The sequence below is a fragment of the Gymnogyps californianus genome, chromosome 1, assembly GCF_018139145.2.
Source record: "Gymnogyps californianus isolate 813 chromosome 1, ASM1813914v2, whole genome shotgun sequence".
Classification (NCBI taxonomy): Eukaryota; Metazoa; Chordata; class Aves; order Accipitriformes; family Cathartidae; genus Gymnogyps; species Gymnogyps californianus.
In genome coordinates, this window is record NC_059471.1 from 129,010,322 (window position 1) to 129,027,957 (window position 17,636).

Consider the following 17,636-nt stretch of genomic DNA (forward strand, 5'->3'; position numbering starts at 1 on the left):
AAAAAGTGTCCCCAGGAGACAGACACTGAATCTCTAATGGCTATCTTATTTCTCTGACAATTTATTTAAGTTTTAACTTAACAGCAGGAATGATAGCCACAGTTACATAGTGACTCCCAACAAAGGAGCGTATTGCTGATCTGCAGCTGGTGTTTTCTTATTTATTTCAAAGTCTTTAAGTTCCAGACTTAGCATATGGTGCCATATAAATAATGATATAATAATACGTTTTTGCTTTCCATGTGCCTGGATAGAAAAAAGCCATGTGATTTATGTTACATGAGCATTGTATTTAAGGCATTATTTTGCTCAGAATTTTTAATGCATTTAAAATGCATCTTCTGCTTTTTGTAATCTGTTCTTTTGAAAGAATAAACAGAGCAGTGATGTTTATTTAATGGAGTCATTCATCTTACTTCCTTGTACAAAATCCTAGCTTTCCAGCCCCAGCAGCCAGATCCCTGCAGTAGGAAGCAGGGTTGGAAATGGAGAGATCTGCTGTTTACCAATGAGGCACAGATGAAAGGAAGACATGGGGCTTGAGATTTACCCACAGCAGGACACTATTTGAAGCCAGCAGGCAGCTGAGAACTGCTTAGCCCCGTCCAGTAAAGGATGAAGAGGAGAAACCCATGGGAGAAGTTCTGCAGGGAGTCATGCTGCGGAGAAAACAGCACTGGGATGCCTCAGCACACAACTACCCATACACACACAACTGAAAGCAGATGCCTACTTCAGTTAAAACTGTAACTGCAGTTACTAGAGCAAACACCGCCCCCCTGAAGTATGACAGGGATGTAACAATTTACAGCTTTCCTTTCAGACCCTCAATAAACTAGCTCTGTTGAGCATTACAGCTGTGCAGAAATACCTAGCTGCAGGGCAGGGAAGATCTCCTCACTCACACCTCAACTGTTTCTGGACGTTGCTGTCTTAGTTTCCAGACTCACTGGCAGCAAGACCTCATCAAGCAAAAACTTCTTCACAGCTACAAGGGTTGCAAATGTGAGTTTAAACATGCACAGATCACTGCAGAAGAGACAGAGTATTTCTAAGCGGTGTAGAAGACAAACCAGTGAATATTCTGCCTACAAACTTAAGCCTGCTCCATTGGTCCACAACTCCTAGAGGAAATATGTCAGGGTCCACAAATCAAAGACTGATGTCCTGGTTTCGGCTGGGACAGAGTTAATTTTCTTCTTAGTAGCTGGTACAGTGCTGTGTTTTGGATTTAGTGTGAGAATGATGTTGATAACACTCTGATGTTTTAGTTGTTGCTAAGTAGCACTTATCTTCAGCCAAGGACTTTCCAGTTTCCCATGCTCTGCCAGTAAGCAGGTGTGCAAGAAGCTGGGAGGGAGCATAGCCGGGGCAGCTGACTTGAACTAGCCAAAGGGGTATTCCATACCATGGACCGTCATGCCCAGTATATAAACGGGGGAGTTGGCCGGGCGGCGCGGATCGTGGCTCGGGAGCTAACTGGGCATCGGTCAGCGGGTGGTGAGCAATTGCATTGTGCATTGTGCATCACTGGTGGTTTTTCTTCCTTTTGTTGTTGGTTGTTTGGGGTTTTTTCCCTTCCTCCCCCCTCCTTTTTGTTATATTCCTTTTCATTACTATTATTATTATTGTATTTCATTATTACTATTGTTAGTATTATATTTTACTTTAGTTATTAAACTGTTCTTATCTTAACCCACGAGTTTTACTTTTTTTTTTTTCTTCCCTCTTTCCTCCTCCTCACCCCACTGGGAGGGGGAAGGGGGAAGCGGCTGCGTGGTGCTTAGTTGCTGGCTGGGGTTAAACCACAACAACTGACAATGCCGCGCACCAGACAGTGTACTGTACCCTCTCCCATCATGTGAGGACGGGATAATCAGTGGAGGCTGAAGAAGTCAGATCCTGAAATCTCCCTGAGAGTCCACCCCACCCCACCAGCTGCCTAAAGACCCTTCAACAATTTTACAGATTTTACCCAGCATCTTTCAAGATCTTTCCACGTGAACACAGACCAAATAAAACCCACACTCAAAAAGCCATCAGTCCCATGCTGTCCGGAACCATTGCAGTCACACGGTAAAGTGGGAGAGGCAAGATGGGCTCAGAGAAGTTGAGTAATGACCTGGCATCCCATGAGTGTAAACAGCAGTGCTCCAGTGCAAGATGATGTGAGTGGCCAGCGTGGCTGAGGATACGGACAACACTGTCATGAACCTAGTACTGGAGCAGTGGGGAAGCCGTTTCTCTTAAAAGGTCAAGAGCATAACCTGAAAAACACACAAACTGAGCCACTCTGAATGGAAGTGACATCTGTTAGTTTAGCACAGGTTTTGAAGTCCTGTATCTGCCTCCCTCTCACCCCCCATCAACCCCCCATGGCAGTTTCAGCCACTCGTGTTTCAATCCCAGCTCTTGTCACACTGGAGCATGAACCAGAGTATTTCAGAAGCTGGTTACTGTGGTAACCCAGCACAGCTTTCATCTTTATTCCTTTCATCTCCTCTTTGGGGGAAACTGGCAATCTGTTTATTTGCTTTTTCTGACGAAGTTCATCACGCAGCACACCAACCGTGTCTCTGTAAAACTGAGAAAGTACCTCTCACATGAACGCACATGTAAATATTTCTCTCAGCGCTCTACTACCCTACCTCTTGCTTCCCCGCTTCTCTTTACAAGCTATTTGACATGTCCTTTTCCATCTGACCCTCTGCATACAGCTTGTCTCTGCCCTTCTCCTCCAGGCCTCCTCACTACCATGTTACTTACTAACAAGGCCAACAAGAGCAAACGGCTACCCTGGGCTTTCTCGCGTCCTTTAAAGGAGCGTGGTAAGGCTGAAAGGCCGCAGCCAGATCACATTTTGCCGAAGGGACACTGGAATTCACAAGTGAAGTGACTCGGCTCCCTTCAAAACGCAAGGCCGCTGGCAGGCCGGGCTATGGGCGACCCCCACGCCCTTCCCTCTGCCAAGGGACCCCTCGCTTCCACCAGGCCACAGGCAGCCGGAGGCCCCCCCAGAGGGCTCGCTGGCTGCTGACACGCACCAAGGGGCCTCTCCCGTTGCTGCGGGGGGAAGAATAACGCAGGCGAGGGGGAGGTCGCCAGGGCCAGGGCCAGGGCCAGGGCCAGGGCCAGACGCCGCCGCGGCCCCTCGCAGCTCCTCACCCCCCACCCCCGGTCGCCCAGCCGCTTCCGCCCTAAGCCATGATGGCAGCGCGGGACTCGCTGCCCACGTGACCCCGGCGGCACCGCCTACCGAGGCGAGGGGCGGAGGTTTCCCCGGCAACCTCCCCGGCGTCTTCCGCCTCCTCTCCCGCCTACGGCGAGCGACGAGCAGCACAAAAGGCCGGCGCCGGTGGGAGGCGAAGCGCAACCTTGCCCTGCTATGGAGACTCGGGGGCTGGTGAGGGAGGGCCCCGGCCCCGGCCCCGGCCCCGGCCCCGGCCCCGGCCCCTGCCCCTGCCCCTGTCCCTGCCCCCTCTTCCCCTGTGCACACCCGCACACCTTCTCTGGCTGCGTTAACCTGTGCTGCCCCCGAGTGCCCCATCCCGGCCTCCTGCTACCCCTGGCCCCCTGACCCCTGCGGCCTGCTGCCCCCCCCCCCCCCCCGCCACTGCACACACACACACGAAGCATCCTGCCCCTCTGCACACCCTGCCCCCAGGCACAACACCCCCCTTCCCAATTACCGGGGTGGGTGTGGGTCCTGCCTCCCCTCCGGCCTCCCCCCAGCACCCTGCTTCAGGCAACACAGCTGCAACCGGGTAACCCCAAAACCTGTGAGCAGCCGTCATGGGTTCTGCCTCTTCTGCCCCAGGCGGTTTTCGGATGAGGGGGAGAAATGGGGCAGGACCTGCCTGAACTCAGTCACAGGACTAGGAATGGGAGTGTGGGGCATGGGTACAGCATAGTCCACAGCCAGTTGCTCAAGGGGGAGATGGGTGAAGCCTACCCAAATTTCAGCTGCTTGCTATCAGGGAGCAAGACCAGACCTGCACCAAGCAGGAAGACAAGCCAGGAGCTGAGGGCAACCACACCACAGGCAGGGCAGTGCCCTTAACCAACAGGGCACAGGCCTACAGCACTTGGGCAGGGTGCTGATAAAAGGGCTCACCAACAGTCCCAGACAAGGCAAGGTAATGAGTTGGGTCAGAGATCCATCCAAGGGACTTCCATCCAGAGACAAAACTACCTACAATATACACTTAGAGTCCCCCTAGGAAAACCAGTCAGTAAGCGAGGAGCAGGCACAGGTATACCTACTGCATAGCTCAGACCAGGTCTGAAGGCTTGGGTCTGAGCTTAAATGGAGTTCCCGGTCTCATCAGTAGAAGGTATGGGTGGGACCAGTCACGGGAATTAAAGCATATTAGTGCATGCTCTAAGAGCGGCTGCAACATATTTGCAGAAGGATGCAGTAATGTGACGTATCTGGGCTGCGGGGCTACATGTTTAAAATATTCTCTGTTCTTTATTTGTTAAATATTTTAGCAAGAGCCCAATGATCACTCAGAATCTGAAGTGGAGGAATCTAGCATACCACCAGCTGCTGAACCATCTGAGGATCAGACACCTATAGTTGAATCCCCACCGTCACTGGATGACTTACCTGGGATTGAAACACCAGCGTCTGCAGACCAGCCATCTGTAGTGGAATTGCCAGTGTCTGCAGATCAGCTGGTTGTTGAGAAACCACCAGGTTCTGAAGACCAGTTACCTGTCATTGAATTTCCTGTGTCCAGGGAAAACTCACATGAGATGAGATCACCTGTGGGTGAACTGCCAGGTTTCAAAGTCAAGATGTACGTGTCTGACTCCGCACAGGCTGGTGGTAAAACACCTGAGGCTGGGTCATCGGCAACTGTAGTCAAGCCAACAGAGACTACATGTGAAATATCGGAGCAGCCAATGGTATATGAAGACCCCTTTGAAGTCTCCATTAAGTACATGGAGAAACATAATATTCTGCAGATATTTCAGGTGAAATATCTCTTTCCCTTCTCTCTCCAGAGGCTTGCTTGAGAAGCTGGGCCTAAAGTTAGCTTGGACCAAAATATCCCTTCCCTGGATCCCTCCTTGTCCTGTGCTTTCTTAAGCGAAACTTAAGAAAAGCAGTAGAAAAGGACCATTGATCATCTTTGGGGATTGAAAGAGATGCTTGCTTTTTAAAATGCAGCTAGTGTTGGAGCAGGAAGTGCAGCCACCCATCTACCCAAGGATCAATACTTCTCTCCTTCTGTCTGTCTCTGTCTCAGGAGATCACAGAAAAACTGGTGTACCAGAAGCCCGATGATCCCTTGCAGTTCATGTTGCTGCAGGTATGGTGTCTTGCTGGGGCTCAGCGGGGACTGTCTGTTAGGGCCACAGCAGAAAGCCAGCTTTGCTGAGCACACCAGAAACATGGTCAACCCATGACTATTTCTCTCACTGTGTGTCTGCTCACTTGGGAGGAGGAGAAGCACGGGGCAGGAGCAGAGGGCCCAGGGTGCAAGGGACCACATGTGCTCTAAAAGGAGAGGGAGGAGAGGTATGGGAGGGTGGGTGTGTGGAAGAGCCGGATGTGGGGGGGAGAATGGGGTGGATGTGCCCTGGAGGAGTGTTATCTGAGAGGTGAGGGAAGCTTAGGGACAGACACAGGGCCCCTCTATGTCCCTGTGACCTTTCTCCAGCTCCCTCTTTCCCACACTCTGAGGGACAACTTTTCCTGCCCACACAACCCTATTCAGGAGAGCTGTCTCTGCTGGTCCTGCAGGGTATTAAAACACAGGATATTCAAAGTCAGTGGAGTCAGGCGATAGTTTGGGAGTGAGTTAGAAGAAGTGTGGGGAGCTCCTTGGGGAAAGGAGGAGGTTAGAGGAAAGAGAGCAGACAGAGAAAGAGGGAGTCTTTTCCTTCACTGCCCTCTAGTCAGTCAGGGGAAGCACCATCTTTGTGATTTGCTGCTGGGTTCATGCCGTACTGAATGCACAACCTGCAGAGGAATGGCAAAGTCAGTTCTGGGCACCAGTGGTAAGGAAATAGGCTCTCAAGTGACCCTTTTCCTTTTCCTTTTGCCCAGGTGCAGTCTATGATAAATGCCAGGCAGGCAGAAATGGAGGGAATATTTGAGGAGAACGAAGATGCAGAGGTGTTTCTGGAAGAGGTCCTGTGCGCTCCTTTTGGCTCCTACTGACCTTGCTATTGTGGTATTGCATGGGTCCTTCACAGCACTGTGCTTTTGTAGTCATTGGCAGTAACTTTGAACAGGTCTGCCTGTATCTCTGTTTCCTGATTTTTCTGTTTTGTATGCTTGTGCTTCCCCTTGGGTTTAGATCCTGCAACCAAGTATTGGTTTGGATGCACAAACTCAAATCTTAAAGTGTGCATGGACCTGCATGCACATATGGCACACCTTGAAGAGGCAGATCTGCTGAACTCCTATGCAGTCTCTGCATACAAATGCATAAATCCCACATTTAGGCCACCCCTAGACTCTGCTTTTCTGTGCAGAGAAACCTCACAGCTCAGACAATGCAAGCACAAAAACAAGTGGAATTCAAAAGCAGCCCTGGACGACCCACAGTCCTCTCTTTTTTCATGCTGCATTGGTGGCTTACTGTCTCCAGCTATGTAGCAGCACCAATGCCCATCTAATACTTTGAGAGGCTGGGTCTGTGGCTTTCCCGCTGCCCCCAGACCTCCTCTGATGCAAGAAGCTGTCTCTCTGCCACTTCCACACACCGGGTGCAGCTGTCTCACCCTTAACCGTCCCTGCTGGGTTCCAATCACTCTGCTTTTGGGGGTTGCCCTGCTTGTATCATTGCAAGTACAGTGTATATTTTGATAAACAGAACGGTAAAGCAACAGTTGCACGCACCCTCTGTGGCTTCAGAAGACATTGTCACTCAGGAATGTGGGAGGTGAATAAAATTAAACAAACCAAAAACAAGCACTGGCAGCCCAGGAAATTCAGAGTCAAGGTACACTTTGCAAACACATCATTTGAACTGCTTTTGATTCTCAAAACACTTACAATCCTCATTTTCATACCGTACAAGTGTCTTGTTTCCACCCTGTAAAGAAAGTTTGTCTTTCTTTTTCTTGTCTCTTGCCTGAACATTATTGAAAATGTGCAACAGAGCATACTGTTACTTTGGCTTCATTTCATGTGCATGTGCAGTAGATGCCAGAAAGTTTTTTGTCACTACAGACTTTTTGCTTTTTTAGGCAAGTGCTCTAATTTCCTGATGGATGGTAGTGTATTCCCAAATGACTGTCTCTATGGCTATGAAGAGAGCACCATAGAAACTTATCTTCCATCTATCTATTTTCAGCTAAAAGTCTGATGATTAGGTTGTGTGATACTCCAGAGCAGAGCTTGGGCCCCAAAAGTTTGGGAATAACAGAGACAAGTATTTGGCGTACAAAATCTGCGTCTGAGAAGAGTTGCCTTTCTATCCAAGACTCTCAGAAAAGATCAGTTAACTCATGTGTTTCCAGGTTAAAGGCAGGTAAGCACCCCTGTCATTCATAGGGCAGGAAGGTTTTCAAGGTATTGTGAACCTAAAGACGGCTCAAGATTCAGATAAAATCTTCAGGCATTTTATAAGAGGTTTGACGTAGACTTTAGGCATCTAGGTCCCACTGAAGCACTGAGATGCTTTTGAAAGCCCTACTTATCTTCAGCTACTGGAAGAACTGGACACTTAATCAAGCAGAGAGAGCAATTGGTTTTCAGCCTGATAAATATTTGATCAAGAATTTGTAAGTGGCCCTGTACATACACACCCTGTGAACATAAGGGAAGTGCTAATGCACCTCTGTGAAACAGGCAATGAATGGAAGATGAAGATACCGGCTGAAGCCTTTTCATCAATATGGTCACTTGTCAGCATGTTTTCCCAAGAGATGGAGATGTTGGCATGTCTTTGAATTTTGTTGTAGAACAGAATTAGGGCGCTTTGGGGTACAGCTTTAGCTGTGAATTTCCTGGGTTTCTGTCATTTGTGTATTGTACTTTGTTGTTCTCTTTTACTTATGAAAAACTTCTGAGTTGTAATATGTTCTCAGACTGTAGGTGTATGCCCTCAACTTCATGTCAGCATTAAGGGAGTTATGCAAGGAAAGATCCTTAATTTCTCTTTCAGATAAGTTGAAGTGAGCTGGAAAGTAGTCTTTTTACAGATGACAAAAATTTTGCAAGAGAGGCCCTACCCAGTGTTCCTCAGCAATATCAGGGCCAAAATTTTCCTTTCGTGGCCTGGCCACATTATCTCATGCTACCAAAGTTGCTGCATGGTAGCAAGAAGTCCTCCCCAGTGCACGAAAGAGAGAGCAGCTGTCTTTTCTGTTTCTCAGGATCAAGGTCCCCCTCCTTTGAGGAGCAGCAGTTGTATAGAAATGAATGCGGCTGCACTCAGGACAGCTGTGTGGGCCTGCAATTGGCTTGTGTAGATGGTAAGAGACTGTGGAAGGCAGTAGGCCAAGGACAACCCTTCAGCTTTCACGAACTTAGGGCGGAATTGATCAGCTCTGACCAAGGGCTTTGACCAGAAATCTTGGGAAACCCATCATGAGCTATCTGAGGAGAAATGTCACTTCCTTCTCCTCAAGCCTCGCAGATGATTGGATTGTATTTTGAACTGCATTTTTTTAAGGAAAAATGTCCAGGAACTTAGTTTTATGAAAACAAAAAAGCATCCTCCAGGAGGTGTGTAGATTATTGTCTTTAGGCTAGTGCAACACAGCTGTCCTTTTTGATTTGCTTCAGAGTTTTGCTGAAAAACACCTTAGCTCTAGAAAAAATTCTACGTCATGTTAAGGCACTAATGCACCACTGCTGTTTGTGTGTGTGAAGGCTTTTTTGTGGTGAAGAAAAGGAGAAAGGTTAGATTTAAAATGGAAACATTTGTTGTAGTCATAATTCCAGAGTGATTGTCCCTTTTCCATAATTTCTTTCCCAAACCATTGGATCCATGTTTTTTTCTTCATAAGTGGACATTTATCAACATGACATCAAACTGTCATTAAATTTCTTGCCTTGGGTGCTCTGAAGGAATTAGCAGTTCATTGTGCGTAACTGAAACTATTCCATATAAGTCCTTACAGCATGCTAGTCGCTGTATATTTGAATGCCCTCCAGTAGTGTGCTAAGCAACGTGACTAACATCTGTTGTTTGTTCTTTCTCCTCTCCATGAGGGAGATGTCTGTGCACTGAAGTGCATTTTTTAAAAGGGTGTTTTGGTTTTTTACCCACACCTGTGTGTTGCTGTGTGCTTCTAATGGATAGGGATAGGTCATGGAGCGGAAGGTGGGGAGGGTGGAGATAGTTTGTAGTTCCTAAGGATGTTTCCTCTGTAGTTTGAGCTGGACACTGAGAAAGCGCAGTATTTTCACAGATGAGATTTTTTGTTGATCCGTGGACTGACATAGAAGCATGACATCCAGTTCAGCTGCCAAATAGCATGGTCTTATGGTGCGCAGACTGTTTTTGTTGTTAACCTTGTAATCCCCCAGAAGGAGGTTGCGGAGGGGCCAGCCAGAAGGAAATTGTACTCACCTTGAAATAGGTGTCTTGGATCAAAATATCAGATTCTTTTTCTGCCATCTTTGTATGGAACTTAAAATGACTCAGATGCCCCAAGCAATACTCAAGTTGCTTGTGTACTGCCTCTAACCAATTAAGAAAAAATAAATAATGTTGTAACTGCTGATTAAACATCCTTTGAAAAGTTCACACAGACTCTGCTCCACTTCTTAGTTAGGCGGAGGGCACAAGCAGAATAGCTCTTCAATGGCCAACTACTTATAGCATGAGACATTTCATTGTGACTCACTGGATATGAATCATTCCTACATAACACCAACTTTAAGCTAGTTTAATGCCATTGATTTCAAAGTTTCACAATCATGTGAAACTCGAAGTAGGCAGCATCAACTATACAGAGCTTGCATGTCTGAAATTAACCTCTGGGTAAAGCCTGACAAAGCTTAGCTCAAGAGAGAGCTCAAGGTGAAGACTGGAGAATGTGGGAGCACTTAGAAAGGGAATATACCATGGCAAATTGATCAAACCCTGTCTGACATGCCTTCAGGTTGTATTCAAGGGAAAGCTTCTCTTGACCATTCTTTCAGCCAATGAAATGCAGAAGAAAAAGAAGAAACATTCCCTTAAGGTCAGGCATCAATATCCATGGCTGCATTCCTTTTTTGGGACTGCCTTCATGGACAACTTTGATGTAGCAGCACCACCAAAAGTTCATGGCCATGCCTCCACATACACAAATGAAAAGGGGAACTTTGAGTTGTTGAGGTGACATGGGTTGGATGAAGAGTCACTTGCCATCTTCTCCTGGGGCAAGGTGGTGGGCTGGAATGTCACTGCAGAACAGCTGAAGTTAGGCAAAGCAATCCCAAGAGATTTCTATACACATAATTCAAGACTGTAAACTGACTGCAGACACTGCGGTACTTGGTCTGTATTAGAATTGCCTGGTATGAATGAATGGAGTGACTCTTTCTTTCTCCCTCAAGGCTATCATCCCAATTCCCCATGCAACTCCTCTCCCAGGTGGGAAGACCTCACCCTCCTTTGCTGGTGTCATTTCATAAACTGCAGTAAAATAATACCAGGGAAGAAACAAACTGTGAGATGGATGCAGTTGCTTTATTTGTTGTTACTTGCTTCGAGACCAAAATTAACCTCTTGTTCATTGTCACTCATTAAAGTGGCAAGAGATGGAGGAACACAGGGCTACAGAGAGCCAGACTTACGATGGTGCACAGCTATCTAGCACAGTTCACAAAGTAAAAAGGTAGGCAATGTAGCTAGGGGAGTGCAACACCCAGCTTACACTGACTGTGAAAACTTCACCATAAAGTTACAAGCCTTTAAGACAAACTTCTTACTTGGAATCACCTGGTCCAACACTTTAAAATTCTTCTTACAAACTAGGAGCCAGGATCTAGAATTAGGGAGTTTGTAAGAACAAGAGGTGACCTCTGTCCTTCCTCATTCCTGTCCCTGAGCTTATCTTCTTGTATAAAACAGGAACAGAGGTGAATAAAGATATGCGGAGTAGCACATTTGTTTGTTAATGGGAAAAATGCGTGTCATACCAACCTTTGAAGAAAAATAGTTCCCATCTTGAGGAGCTGTTGGTGTTTGGACAGATGAGTAGACATTAGGGAGAAGGCTATATTAAAATTCAAGCAAGTGGTCAGAGAGCCAAAGATTTTTAACAGTGACTCATAGTTGCATAAACACCATGAACACCACAGGAGTCCCTTTGAAGAGCAGAGCGATGCCTGCTCTATCCCACTATTGTTTAGGTATACCCTTGGGTCTAGCAGAATATCCTGCCTTTTTGCAAGGAGATTCGGGGAAGGGCAGTGTTGCCAGTTTGCTGAAACCCCACACTACTGAAAGCAAGTACTGCCCGTTGGACAACCCAGCTTTTGGCCCTGTTGTTTGAATCCTTGATAGCATAACAGAGCTATCTTGAGAGACTCCTTGACCATGGTATGATGCCATGATGCTGATATATGTTTGACATGGCAGATAGGAGTGCATATGGGAGAAGCTCAGCCTGGTTTTGGGAGCAACAGCTCCCTACTTTTTGCCCTATTAGAGGTCTAAACGTTTCCAAATGAAGAGCAAAGCTCTTTAGAAAGGTAAGAGCTGGGCAGGGTCCAGCACAACTATAGATAGAATTACTTTTCATAGTTACCTTTCATAGACCTTTTAGAAGTTGTTCATAAGCCTTCTTGGCTTTTCAGAAATCATGTGTTGAAAAATGGCGCTTGACTTGTAGGTTAAAAAGTATCTTGAAGAAAAAGAAGGGTGAAACTTAACCTTTCCTATCTGTGCCCATGAGAGGGCAGCACAGACCGGCTGAGCCTTCGCTGAAGGCTATTAAGAGGCAGGGAGACTAACTCAAGAGTTTATGTCCAGCCGTGGAGTAGCTACAAGTAGAGGAGAAAAGGTCCACGTAAAAGGGCTGGATGGCCCAAAGCACAGCTCCATCCATCGCCCACCTGAAACTAAAACCCAGGTACAGCTGGGGTACCGGATTGACTGGGTTAAACCCCAGGCACACAACAGGGTCTGAGTCTCACAGAATTCTCAGGGAAGTTTCCAGTTAGCTATGGAAATCTTAAAAGACAGTTTCAGAGGAAGAATATTGGACAGCGCCTACATTTCTGTCAAAGCAATGAGTCGGTGTGAGACATCAACCACACCCTTGCCAAAGCAGAGGCTTTCACCCCAGGAGTGCTATAAACTCGCCCAAGGCATGCATGCTATGTATTTCCATCCCAGTACTCCTAAGCACCGCACCAGCCAACACCCCTCTGCTACTCCCCTTTCCTCCTGCTGCCGAGACTCTTGCGATGTAGCTTTAACTTGACTGTCCTCCCTCTTTCTCTCCGGTGCTGCAGCCCCCTGGCAAGGTGGATGGTAGAGATGCTGAGACAATATGCTTGCAGCACTTGGCTTACAGCAAGTGTGTTGGAAACTGGATAGTGACAGGCAACCGTATGTAGATGGCAGTGCTCCACTGCCAGCGCATTACAGCCTCCCAGATCAGAAGCAGCTAATGCCGAGGAAGGAAGCAGGACGGATTTGGGAGGAATGAGGTATCCCCAAACACCCTTCAATAATGAGCTGGAACAATTAATATGAACAAATTTCTCTGGCCCCTTGCAAACAAGCAGTAAAGGTCCCCAAACAAGACCTCTTCTTTCTACCATGTTGTGGCTTGTGACTGACACACGGGATTTTGGAGGAGAGGTTTTTAACCATCAGCAAGAGCAATGCAGTCACTAGGTCCAGACAGAACAGCTTGTTCCCAGTCTGTTAGATGAAACTCAACTGAACCACCAGCACCAAAGGACCATCACAGTGCCAAGGCCATTCGGGAGCTGGGACCACATCCTAACAGATATATCGACACTGACATATGCAGTCTTTCAGAGGCCAGAAAGCCATCAAATTCACAACCAAGAGCAATAAGGAGACTCTTGCTAGCAGACCTTCCCTGGACATTGTCAGCCTTTTAAAGAAGCTATCTGAAACACAAGCAGAAAATTTCTGTCTTCTCAAAAGTCTTTTCTCCTGCTATGTGTTTTGCAAGATCCCAGGCAATCCTTTGCCCAGGCACAGTGAGATTTCTAGCCTCCTGCGAGCCTTCCCTGCGGTCAGGCTCCTGTTCAGAGTGACCTGGCCTGCCCTCATCTGAAGACGAGATTCAAGAGGAAGCCACATCCCATTTACTGACCCTTTTACACCATCAAGGGTGTTGCTGGGGAGCGCCACTCTTGCAGGGGTTGGGTCCCTATCCCTGCCCGGAGAAACTCCTGCCAGTGGGAGGGGGAGCCAGGGCAGGGCTTGACCTCAGGTCTCCCCCAGGCTCCTCCATGCTTGTTTTATCTTCTGGTCTCTGTGTGCACAAAAATGTGACCTGTAGCTTGCTGAAAGACCTAGGTGAGATCAGCAGCTCTAAGATGCAGATATTTTGGTCTGGGATTTCCTTTGCAGAAATTAGCCTCAGGCCTGTGATGAGGCTCTCCTACGAGTTTCCTTCATAGTCAGCAAAGTAAAAGAGGCATCCTTAGGGGGAGGTTTAGAGCCCAGATCTCTCTCAATGTGTACAAGAAGGCACCCTGAGGGTCTTCTTTATTAACAGTAGTAGCAGCCAATAGAGATTAGCCTTTATAAACATCCACTATTTCTCTAAGCTTTTGGGTTGAGACCACTGAGGAAGGGAGCCACAGCAGCTGGCCTAATTGTTAGCAGTGGGGTACCAAGATTTAATTTGTTACTGCCTTTACCCACATGTGCAAATTTCTCTATGAGCACTAGCCCAAAACTCCCTGGGGAAGCAGTTCCCCACCTGAACCCAGTTCTTTACCACACAGAGCAGCTTCCTCCAAGTTGTTTGCCCTTTCTGCTTGCTTGCGTGTCAGAAGGAGAAGAAACAATCTCTTCTGAAAGGCTGAAAGTACAGATTTTCATGCAATCACATGATTCTGCTAGCTTGAGCTTTATGCAACACCCAAAATTGCAAGTCTTAACAACACCAAAATACAGCCATGGTTATAAGCTCATGAATAAAACTACTGAAAATAAGGTGTATCCCTCTCCTTCCCCAAAAGATTGAGAAACCCCAATCCTTGAGAGTGTGCTTTATAGCATTCTTCTTAGCAACGAAGAGTGCAATGCCATATTCATGGGTGGAATATGCATTGCCAAATGCAAAATACCAGGATTACCAGCATCACAAAGATGCCTGTATCTGGATTTTCTGTAACGCTCTTCATCAAGGTATCTGAGGTTTTAGAAAGAAGTTACTTACTGCATTCCACATTATACTAAATATATACATACAGTTCTGCTTTTCAGTCTATATGTTTGCAGGCTTAGCTGGAGCGGCTAGCCCAGCGACCCGGTGGTTTATCCTAACCCACTATAATTAGCCCATGGTTGTTGCTAACGGTATGCCATTTGTCTCCCCACACTCAGCACTGTTTGGTAAACAATTTCAGGGACAGAGTTGCTCTCCCCTGATCTCCCTAGGTGGTGTTCAGTTATTTATTCTCCGCACCCCGCAGTTATTCCTCTCTCTTGAGGCTGGGAGGTATAGAAGTGGCAAAAAAAGGGCAAAAACTTTGCAGAAAGGGGGAGGCAGCTGTAGCAAAAGCCACGACCCGGCTGGGGAGGCAGGAGGCAAGGCTGGCGTGAGGCCAGGCCAGCTGCAAACCCGAGGGGTGCAGCGGACACCTGTCCCCCACGGCCCGCATCCTCGCCCCCGTGAGGATGCACCGAGATGGGAGAGGAGGCAGCCATGAGGAATTCCCTTCTCCTCCGGGGAGGAGCTGGCTCCCAGCCATGGCACGTGGAGGGCTTGGGTGGCAGGCACGAGCCTCAAACCCAAATCTGGCTGAGGGAAGGAAGGTCGAACTGTGGACCGGGAAGCAGCTGTTCACAGCCCTCCTGGGAATGCGGGAGCAAAGCCGGGCGGCAGGAATTGGGGCTGGGGCCGCTGGCGGCGGTGCCCTCAGGGGGAGGTTGCTGACCCAGCTGGTGAAGTGGGGACTCCGCCGGGAACGGCAGCAGCCCCTCCGCTCATGGGCAGCACCTTTGCAGCATACTGCGGCAGAGATGCTCGGCTACACTCCCTGCTCCTGGCAGTGCTGCCGTGCACTGCTGCTGTGCGCTGGAGGGAAGATCATCAAAAAAGTCCCCCTCCCTGGGACAAACAGATGGTGTGGGTCAAGCTGAACCTGTGTGTGGGTGCACAGGCTCGGCCAACGCTGCAGCCACACTGCTAGGGATGTGGGATTTCCTGAGCCTTCTCCCTTAACCGTGAGATCTGATCCTCCTGTGCAACATCGCAAATGCAGTTAGGAGCCTCCTGTTCATGGATGGGAGTGGTTCCTTCGTGACGCTGGCATGAGGTGGTCACAGAAATGACTCCTGGTGTAATACGTAAGCTGTCATGTGTAAAGTAATCTTATCTTGTATGTATATAGAGGATTACAAAAGGACGGCTGATCACTTCACAATGTTCTGCAGGCCAGTATATCTGGTGCATCTTGAAGGAGGATGCAAACAGAAGCAGTTAATCAACTTTACTTAGATAACTTTGAAACAGACTCAGCAGTATTGTGGAGTTAAGTTATCCCTTAAATGAACTGTCTCATTAGAATACTTAGAATCACACCACAAACCTAGAAGCGCCTTATTCACAGAAGCCCCTTCCTCTCTGAGCATGCGTGGTAGAAAAAGGAAACTCTGTACCTTTAAATGAAACCAAAGACTACCGGGACCTGTAAGAATCTTGAAGGATTACATGTAAACAGTATTGTCCTGATAACGAATGGTCAAACAGTATAAAATGTTCACTGTGTGTTAACCGGGTGTGCTAGCTTTGTGGAATTACCACCTAGCACCCATCTTTGCACAAACATGAAATAAATACCTTGGCTCTGTGTGTGGCTGGATTATTGCACACCAGGTAAAAGAACCCCGATTTTGGGACAACATTGGGACTCTGCTGCTTTGACCATAACCTCCTTTTCCTCCCTGTGTGCTCTCTCCCTCTCTAATTCCTCCCTCTCACATTCTCTCATTCTTAAATCATTATTTCCAAGCTATGAAGAAAAGAAATTCAAAGGATGCAGGAAGGTGAAAAAGTATTCTTAGAGGTTAGGAGCAGGGCCAGCCCGTTGGAATTACCCACAGCATCTAATCAGCCCTCTTCAGCATCTTTGTTCTCACTTTGGGCATCCTCCAGCATCCCTGCCATGCCAATTTTGAAAAAACACAGCATACTTCATGACAGGCATGTTCCCACATTGCCCTGTCACCCATAGAGCACATTGCTGTAGTCAAGTGATAGATCTCCTAAGAAATTTCATTTTCCACCTCCGTCTGAAAATGAGCCAGGCTGTCGCCTCAGAATCTGACTGTGTCTCCACATGAAAGCCCAAATTTCAGTGTGTCTTCACTCTCAAGCCAGCACTTTGCCTTTAACCCACATGCAACAGAGGTCTGCATGTATGTGGACTTATGTCTGGATACACATGAGGAAAGCACATGCATGTATGGATTTGTACGTGCGTATGTATGGCTCTGTGAGGGGGTGTGTGCACTCGTGAGTCTGTAGCTTTCACAAGTGCAAGAGCTTGCAGAAATGTCTGGGTCTGGGTATATACAGGTGTTGGCGCATTCTCATCTGAAGTATGCCAGCGCAGACGCAGACCTACAGGGGAGGCAAAAGCAGCTGCAAGCACCCCACTGGAAGTACCCACGGTGGCACCTGGCCTTGCCACTGCATGGTTTGTCAGCCCCACTGCATTCCCTTGCTCAGGCAAGGTCTCTGTCTGACCCTCTGCTCTGCTCTGCACACTCATTCATGCAAACTCATAGTCTGACCTGATTCACACACACCAAAAAAAGTGCAAGCAAACAAACAAACCCCCCATCCCAGCTCTCTCCTGCCCAATACCAAATTTCTCTCCGGATACCACCAAAAATATTCTTACCCACTAAACCAGATTAACGACAAGCTGTGAGCAGCCAAATGGTGATGGCAGCTCAGGACTGACCACCACCCTCCCCAGCCTTACCCACTCTTCCAGCCCAAACAAGGATTCACACTAACACCCTTTTGCAACTTCCCAGACAGGGCTATGGAGCAGCAAGAGCTCAGCCGCACCAAGGCTCTCTCCCAACAGCCGCTCTCAGCGCTGGTGACTGGCAAGACTATGAACTTCACTACCAGCTTCCCCTTCCCTCTCTCCTCTTTCCTCATCTTCTTTTCCCAAAACAGCATTTCCACACTTGCTGCCTTGGCAGCCTTACCATGGCAGCCTTGTGTCTAACCGCTGCCCCATGACCAGCTGGGCTGTGATGCTCAGGAGATGCCCTGCTTATCCCCCCGCTGGCTGCTCTCAATGTCCAGCAGCGATGATGGGAGCCTGCCTTCCTAGACCCTAGCACACCAGCTGCCTGGTCCCCCCAGCACTGCCGAAAGATGGGGTGGTGACTGCACCAAAATAGACTTCACATGTTGTAGGGAGCACAAATAATGGGCAAGCAGGTCTGAGTTACTTAGGTCTAGACAAATCTGCATCCCTACTCTTGAGCACTCAA